Below are 8,184 nucleotides of genomic sequence, written 5' to 3'. Positions count from 1 at the left end.
AAGGGCTTGGATAGAGCTTGCCTCCTGTTCCCTGAAGTCTCAGGGCCAAAAAGACTTCTCTTTTTCACTTGGACGCTCCGTGCGCCGAAAATTTCGACCCACAGCTTGTTCCGCGGCGAGAAAAACGCCGCACACCGATGCTGATCGACGCGACGCCTTCGGGACGACCGGAACTTCGACGCACGGCTTCGCAAGGACAACGCCGCCCGACCTCTAGAGGAGAAATCGACACGACGCCTGCCGTGAGATCGTAATTTCGACGCGCCGCCCCGCAGAACGACGCGCAGCCGGAAAACAAGCAGGAAAATCCCCGCACAGACCAGGGACATCTGGCAATCCCCGCGATCCACAGAAAGAGACTGTCCGCGCGCCGGTAACCGACGCCCGACTCCCCGCGTGAAAAATAACGACGCAAGTCCGTCTGTGCTGGGGAGAAATTGACGCACACACCCTTTTTCCACGCACCTCTTCTTTTGTGGCCATCTGAGGAGATTTTTCCACTCTAAAACCATGTACTTGTGCTTGAAAGAGACTTTGTTTACTTTTTAAAGACTAAAGACACTTTATATCACTTTCAGTGATATCTCTACAATTTCACATTGCAACTTTATTCTTTTTGACCTACAATTATCCTGATAAATATTATATATTTTTCTAAACACTGTGTGGTGTATTTTTGTGGTGCTATATGGTGGTATTGTGTGACTTATTGCACAAATACTTTACACATTGCCTTCTAAGTTAAGCCTGACTGCTCGTGCCAAGCTACCAGAGGGTGGGCACAGGATAATCTTGGATTGTGTGTGACTTACCCTGACTAGAGTGAGGGCTTTTGCTTGGACAGGGGGTAACCTGACTGCCAACTAAAAAACCCATTTCTAACAGTATTCTCCCCTTTCATCTACTTAAGCCATAGGAGGGGCTTGTGGTCTGTGTCTGAACAAGGAAGTGAGTGCCAAACAGGAATGGCCTCAGCTTCTTCAAAGCCCAGACCACAGCAAAGGCCTCCCTCTCAGTGGCTGACCAATGCTTTTCTCGGGGGGTCAACCTTCTGCTTATAAAAGCTACAGCTTGATCCTGGCCCTCATCATTTAGTTGTGAGAGTACTGCCCCTATTCCTAGCTCAGAAGCATCTGTTTTTACAATGAATTGTTAGACGTAATCAGGGCGTCTTAAAATGAGAGCAGAGCACATGGCCTGTTTCAGGTCATCTAAATCATTTTGGCAGCTAGCTGTCCATAAACATTTCTTGTGCATCCTTTTTGATGTGAGGTCATTTAAAGGTGCTACAATGGAGCCATAGTTCTCAATGAACCTCCTATAGTACCCAGTCTGACTTGGATTTGAGTAGTAGGGGCAACTCAATTCACGATTGTCTGGATGTTGCCCTGCATTGGCTGAATCTGGCTCCCACATACCATGTGGCCCAAATAAACCACTTTGCCCTGCCCTATCTGGCATGTTGATGCCTTGATAGTAAGGTACGCCTTTTCCAGGGCCTCAAGGACATTCCCAAGGAGGACCAGGTGATCCTCCCAACTAGAGCAAAAGACAGCTGTATCATATAGACATGCTGCACATGAGCTTTCCATGCCTTGGAGAACTTTGTTCACCAACCTTTGGAATGTTGTGGGGCAAACCACAGGGCAAATCAAATGTGCTGAGATACATGGCAGAGGCCAGAGTATCTATTAGCTCATCTGCCATAGGGATTGTATGAACATCAGTCCTGGGTACTGAATTGAGACCTCTATAGTCAACACAGAACCTCATCTCTTTTTTACCATTTTGAGAGTGGATTTTGGGTACTAGGACTACAGGACTAGCCCCAGGGCTGTCTGAGAGCTCAATGACTACTAAGGCAAGCATCTTTTTTCTCTTCTGTTTTGATGCATTCCCTGACATGATCAGGCTGCCTATGTATTTTACTTTTTACAGGCAGACTGTCACCTGTGTCAATTGTGTGTTCACGCAATGTAGTTTGACCATAGATCAAGGAAAACAGTTTAGAGAACTGACCTAGGAGATTTTTGCAGTCATCTTTCTGCTGGTCAGACAGGCAGTCAGCAAGGGATACCCCCTCTACTGAACCATCACATGGGTTGTGGGAGAAGAGATCAGGGAGATTGGTCACTCTCTTCCTCCTGACCTTCATCAGTAGCCATGAGCAGGGTCATGTCAGCTCAGTCGTAGTAAAGTTTGAGGCGATTCAACTGAAGCAGCCTGTGGGGGCTTCTGGAAATGCCTAGGTCCACCAAGTAGGTGACCTCACCTTTCCTGTCCACAGTAGTGTGGTGAACTCTCCATTTATCTTGAAGTGCCCTGGGAGCCACAGGTTCCAGAACCCACCCTTTCTGTCTTGGCTGGTATACAGTCATCACAGCATTTTGGTCATGCCACTGCTTTTGCAGCTCGTGGCTGGCCTCAAGGTTTTTAGAGGCCCTCTTCATGTACTCAGCCATTCTGGATCTAAGGTCCAGTACATAATCTACTATGTCCTGGTTTGGGGAGTTTGAGAGTTTGTTCCCAACCCTCCCTCACAAGGGCAAGTGGACCCATTACAGGATGTCCAAACAAAAGCTCAAAAGGGCTATAGGACACTCCCTTTTGTGGAGCTTCCCTATAGATGAAGAGGAGGCAAGGCAATAGGACATCCCATCTCCTTCTGAGTTTTGAGAGTCCCATGATCATGCCTTTGAGGGTTTTGTTGAATCTCTCAATTAACCCATTTGTTTGTGGATGATAAGGGGTGGTGAACTTGTATGTTACACCATACTCTTTCCACATGGGTTTAAAGTATGCAGACATTAAGTTGGCATCTCTCTCTTATACCACCTCCCAATGAAAACTCACCCTGGAAAAGATTCTTAGGAGGGCCTTGGCCACAGCAGGAGTTGTAGTGGTCCCAAGGGGGATTGCTTCTTGGTGCCTGGTGGCATGGTCCACCACCACCAGTATAAACCTTTTCCCAGAGGCTGTTGTAGGGTCCAGGAGGCCAACAATATCCACCCCTACCCTCTCAAAGGGTACCCCAACCACTGGTAGTGGAATTAAGGGGGCCTTTGGGGTGCTCCCTGTTTTGCCACTGGCTTGACAGGTGACACAGGAGCGACAAAACTCCTTGTTGTCCCCAGACATGTGGGGCCAGTGAAAGTGAGGCACAAGGCTGTCCCAAGTCTTGCTTTGCCCCAGGTGTCCTGCACGGGGAATGTCATGTGCCAAGGTAACAGAAACTCCCTGAGGAATGACCAACCTTCTGGTTGCACCGGGTTTGGGGTCTCTTGCCTCAGAATAAAGGAAGCCATTGTCCCAGTAGACCCTATGGGTCCCACTGACATTCCCTGCTTCCTGATGTGCAGCTTTCTGCCTGAGCTTTTCCAGAGTAGGACAGGACTTTTGTTCTTGGCTAAGTTCTTCCCTGGTGCATCCTCCTGCACCCAAGAGTTCAATTGTATCAGCTTTGAGTTCCGCTGGTGTAGGTTCCATGTAGGGAGCAGCAGGTTCCTCTCGCTCTCTAGTGGGATCATTATCAGAAGCCTGAACAGGGGGTAACTTTTTACCGTGCTTGCCTCTCTTTTTAGGAGCTTCCCAGGGCATTTTTCCAGGCTCCAGTGCTTCTTGCTCTCCCTGTCTCTTGGCCTGTGCCCTGGTTAAGGCAAAGATGGGCCTAGGGATGCCCAGCATTGCTGCATGGGTCTCCAACTCCACTTCAGCCCAAGCTGAAGTCTCCAAATTATTACCCAAAAGACACTGTACAGGTAGGTCAGAGGCTACTACAACTTTCTTGGGCCCTGTAACATATTCCCCCTCCCCCTCAACTATAGTCAACAACAGCCATGGGGTGGTACGAAGTGTTGTTGTGAGCATCAGTAATTTGGTAAGTGTGACCAAGTAGGTGTTGTTCACATGACACCAGTTTTTCACTTACCATGGTAACACTGGCACCTGTGTCCCTGTAGGCATCAGCCTCAACACCGTTTATAAGAGGATGCTACCTGTACTTACCCATATTAAGGGGACAATCAGCTAGGGTGGCAAAATCAATGCCACCCTCAGAGACCAGAACTGCCTTAGTGGTCTCTCTGACTAGCCCAGAACCCACTGCAGATCCCACGGTGGGCCCAGCTACACTCTTGGTCTGACTACTACTACCATTCCTATTAGTACTGCTAGGGGCACTAGGGGTAGAAGTGGTAGTGGTAGCAGCAGGATTGGTGCTCTTCTTAGAACATGTGGGGTCACCTGCCCTATGGCCTTTCTGTCTATAGATGTAGCACCAAGGTTTCTTGTGGGAAGAGAAAGAGGACTTAGACCCAACCCCAGAAGAGTTCTGTGTGCCTGATGAAGACTCTTTTTCTATAGGTTTGCCCCCACCCTTGCCCTGATTCTTGGCAGAATCCTTCTTCTTGTAGTCACCACCTGTGGGAGCTTTCCTACCCACCCTGGTGCAAACCCTTTTGTCTGCCTTCCTGTGTCTAGGGGAAAGGTCAGATCTGAGTCCATCAGGTACTGGTGTAGCTGATCAGAAATGCAATTATTAAGAATGTGAACTCTCAAAATAAGGTTGTACAGCTCTGGTAATCACTTACTTTGCTGCAATGCAGCCAGCCTTCCAGGGCCTTGACAGACCTGTCCACAAAATCTACTTAATCCTGGTAGAACTTCTTTTTAATCTCCCTGAACTTGTTTCTGTATTGTTCTGTGGTTAGTCCAAACCCATCTAAGAGTGGATTCTGTAATGTCTGATAGTCATCTGCATCTTTCTACCTGACAGTGAGGAGTTTGGCTCTGCCTTTGTCAGAGAAGGAGAGCCACAAGATTGCTGCCCACTATATTTAAGGGACCCTTTGTACTGTACAGGCCCTCTCCAAGGCAGGGACCCACTTGTGTATGTCACCTCAAAGCTTATAAGGTGGGACTATTTTACTCAGGTTCCTCAAGTCATAGGAGTCTTCCCTGACCCTGCTGCCCCTAAAGTTGTTGCTGCCACCATGGGGAGCTAGCCCCAAATTCTATCTTTCCCTTTTCATTGCCAGGGCCTCCCTTTCTAGAGCTAACTGTTGTGATTCCCTCACCTTTATCTGCTTCTTGTATTGTTGTGTAATAAACTACCACCTGATTGTTGGCTTGATCATGTTCAGTTGGGGTAGTTATGTTAAGGTGTAATGTTTACAGTTACTTAGCCAAAGTTTGTTGCCTATGTAGATTGAAAAGTATGTACACCATGTTTTTACCAAGGCTTGTTTACCCAGTCTTGCTTGATTTTATCAAGGCGTGTTTACTCAACCTCCACAAGGTGCATCTATGGGGTTAATTAGAAACACCTGAGTTGTTGGACAGCTGCCTTCTCTGATTGTTAGGCAGTACTCGTGTTTTCAAGAGCCATGTGCTAATCATGACTTATCACTCATGACTCGTGTTTCAAGAGCCATGTGCTAATCATGGCTCATTCCTGCACAAATTATAAAAAGCCTCACACGTATTAGTCGGCGCTTGGCTTTGTTCCGATTCTTCTTGAAGCTGACATCGAGAGCCTGCTCCTGGGAATTCCCTGCAAAGCTTTTGTATCATTGCTGGGCAACAAGAGAGGAAACAACTTCTTCAGCATCTGCGAGCTGGTAGCCGTTTACATAAGCTTAGTGGAGGAAGCGCGCTCTTTTGAGCAAATGTTTTTTTTTTAGATTAAGAACTTCAGTGTGTAACTAAATGACTTTATTTTCAAGAGAGAACAAAAGTTTTGAGGTTGATTGAGAGAGTATATGGAAACGCTAAAAGCTTTGACATTTATTGTGCATCTGTACCCTGCCTTGTTGATTCATTCTAAAATCAGAAAAGTCATAAAAAGAGTGTTGTGAGATGAACAACCGTCATATGTGTGTGATTTTGCTAATTACGTGTGTGTCGCTTGTTATGATAACGATCCTCATTTTGCAGCAACTCTTTTAGTATTGTCTAGAATTGATATTAGTGATTCCTCAAAAACAGAAAAAGCTGGCTTTCATGTGACTGTATAAATCAGTGTACGTTTATTCCTTTTTGGAAAGAGTTTATGCTGTGTGTTTGTGTGCTATAAGTTTTCAGTGTGAACAACTACATGAACAGTAATTATTCAAAGCAGTGTGAGACAGAGAGAAGATCCAGGCAATGATGGTGCATTCCTGTAAGCACAATTGAGTGGAGAGGAAGTGAGATGAATATGCTGAGTAACAGCTCCGGACACTCAACAACTAACACTGACAGCGATTACCTGCACCCCAAAGCATCGGGTGCCCGGCTGGACCAGGCAGCTTAGATGATATCTTTCTTCTCTCTCTCTCTCTCTCTCTCTCTTATCCAATCCCCCAACACTTTTAGGGACATTTGCCGGGATTCCCGTATTATGTTGGCAGTGCCAAGAGGTGTCCTGGAAGAACGAGGGAACAGTCATCGCCCCTGCAGACAACCTGCCTTTCAGGTGAGTGGTCCAGTTCTTATAAAACTGTTGGTGCTGCAGCCTCAGTTTGGCCTGGTCTAACTTAAGTCTGTGGAACTCCCTATCTAGGGACTCCCCCCCCGAGTTAGAGTGGTCTGTCTTATAGGAGGAGCGTGAGAAATGGGTGTGGACAGATGAGGAAGACCTATCCCTCCTCTAGGAGACCCTTTGCACCAACCCCGTAGGAGTAAAAGTGGGCCTACCTGAGTGACTCCCCTTTTCACTACCTACAGTGCTCCTAACAGGGCTAACGTGTTCCCGACCGCCGATACCGCCAGGTTGCCGCCAGTCGACAGCCTGCCCTGGGGATAACGAGTCCCCTTTGCTAGCCTTTGAATGGCAGTAGCCCTGCCATGCAAAGGCTAGCGGAAGGGGGTGCCGAGGGCCCCATGGGGGCCCCTGCACTGCCCATGCACTTGGCATGAACTGTGCAAGGGCCCCCATGGACAGCCCCGTCTCCCTTTCCACTGCCTGGTTTACAGATTAGTGTAAAGAGCGAGGGGTGCAGCTGCACCTGCCGCACCATCAAATTGGCGCTGGGTCGATTAAGAGCCGGTGTCAACGTTAAGGCTCTGTTCACCGCAGGGCTGGCGGGCGGAAACACTGTTTCCGTCCTTCCAGCCCTGCGGTGAACTCCTAATAGGGCAGGAGGTATTCCGGCCGCACAGGCGGCCTGATGGCAGTATGAGTTTGGCGGGCGGCCTCTGCCACCTGCCAAACTCATAATGAGGGCCAGTGTCTTCAAGAACAACTGGTCCTCCAGTTTCCAATCATGCCTAGTGAGAGGCAGTTACCTCATTTCTTTTTTAGGCTCCTGCTGACAGGACCCTTGAGCACTGAGCTCGACCTTTTTAGGTTTTTTTTCTTCAAAAATTGAACAAGAATTTCAGTGACAACAGATTCACTCAACATCTTTTGCCTTTCCCTGTTGATTTGTGCCTTTTTCTGGCAGGAATTAAGGCATTTTTCCCTGAAAAAATGCCTTCTTTGTTTGACAAATGCCCACACTGTGGCTGAAAAAAAAGGCCAAAACAGACTCTCATTAGGTCTGTATCATCTGCCTGCCGTCTTGACACCTACCTGCCTCCTGTAACATCTCTAAGTCATTTTCCAGGTGCACCTTGTGTGACAGGGAAAAGATTCGCCTTTGAGGGAGAGCAGAGAGACGATGCCAGTAAGATGCCAGTGGGACCTCTGAGCGAGGGGAAGGTCAGTCTTTCATCAGAGCTCTTCCCTCGGCCTCCAGTGGAAGGACTGAGAGGAGTTTTTCAGGAAGAAAACGCTTTTGGTCCCTGTTGACGTTGAGAGGAGAAACGGTGCCGACACGTTCACCGTCAAAAACTGGCTCGACATTGAGGACTTCTGCCTCTCAACGTCGAAGAGTATATTGACGATGTTGGACTCGCCATTGCGACAAAGGAAGCGCTGACGTCACAGTTCGATGTCGAGCTCCTGCTCAACGTCAATGCCTAGACGTCAGAAAGAGAGAGCAACATCAAAGAGTCCCTTGACGTCAAGGAGGCAGAAATCTACAAAACTTAGAAGGATTTGTTCGTCATCGGAGTCGCAGCATTCCAGAGATGTTTCTCCTTTGCTGTTGCTCCTCACTTCGTCTCCTTCTCCGCCTCCCACCACCTCTCCTCTGCCTGCTCCTCAGCCTCCCTCTCCATTTCTGTCTCCGGTGCTGCCAACTTTTCCAGTTCTTCTAGCAC

The sequence above is a fragment of the Pleurodeles waltl genome, chromosome 4_2, assembly GCF_031143425.1.
Source record: "Pleurodeles waltl isolate 20211129_DDA chromosome 4_2, aPleWal1.hap1.20221129, whole genome shotgun sequence".
NCBI lineage: Eukaryota > Metazoa > Chordata > Amphibia > Caudata > Salamandridae > Pleurodeles > Pleurodeles waltl.
This window is presented reverse-complemented; position numbering follows the sequence as displayed.